Source organism: Monopterus albus, unplaced genomic scaffold (genome assembly GCF_001952655.1).
Source record: "Monopterus albus unplaced genomic scaffold, M_albus_1.0 scaffold188.1, whole genome shotgun sequence".
Classification (NCBI taxonomy): Eukaryota; Metazoa; Chordata; class Actinopteri; order Synbranchiformes; family Synbranchidae; genus Monopterus; species Monopterus albus.
In genome coordinates, this window is record NW_018128068.1 from 509366 (window position 1) to 509791 (window position 426).

At 45.3% G+C, this 426-nt stretch overlaps 1 protein-coding gene across 1 annotated transcript in view; it reads left to right on the top strand.

Annotated features, from left to right (window-relative positions):
* snx17 (sorting nexin 17) overlaps positions 1–426 on the top strand; it is a 20877-nt gene that overhangs the window by 14218 nt on the left and 6233 nt on the right.

Consider the following 426-nt stretch of genomic DNA (forward strand, 5'->3'; position numbering starts at 1 on the left):
TCCTGCTGACTGAGGTACACAGGATTTTTACTTTCTTTCTGCCTCAAGCAAAGTCTTAGTCCTCCTGACCTAGTTCCACTGTGGAATGTAGAGCAATGGGGGAAGAATGATTGTAAACTAACTAGTAGAGGTGGAGGAAAAACAGACCCCCAGTGTATGAGACCCAGGGGAGGCTCAGGTCAAAATTAATGAAAAGGGCTCTTTTTTTGGCTAAAAGTGCTTGCTAAACATGGGCTAAATGCTGTCTCTGTCTGTGCGTCATGGTTATTCAGTGTATTTATGAAAACAAACATTTATGAATTTCCTTATTCCCTCCTCCTTTTCACTCCATCCTCTTCTCCCCTGTTACCTGCTACTGCTGATGTGGCCGGGCAGCATGCTTCATGTTCAGTTGAACAGCTTCTCCATCCACAGAGTTGGCCGCCC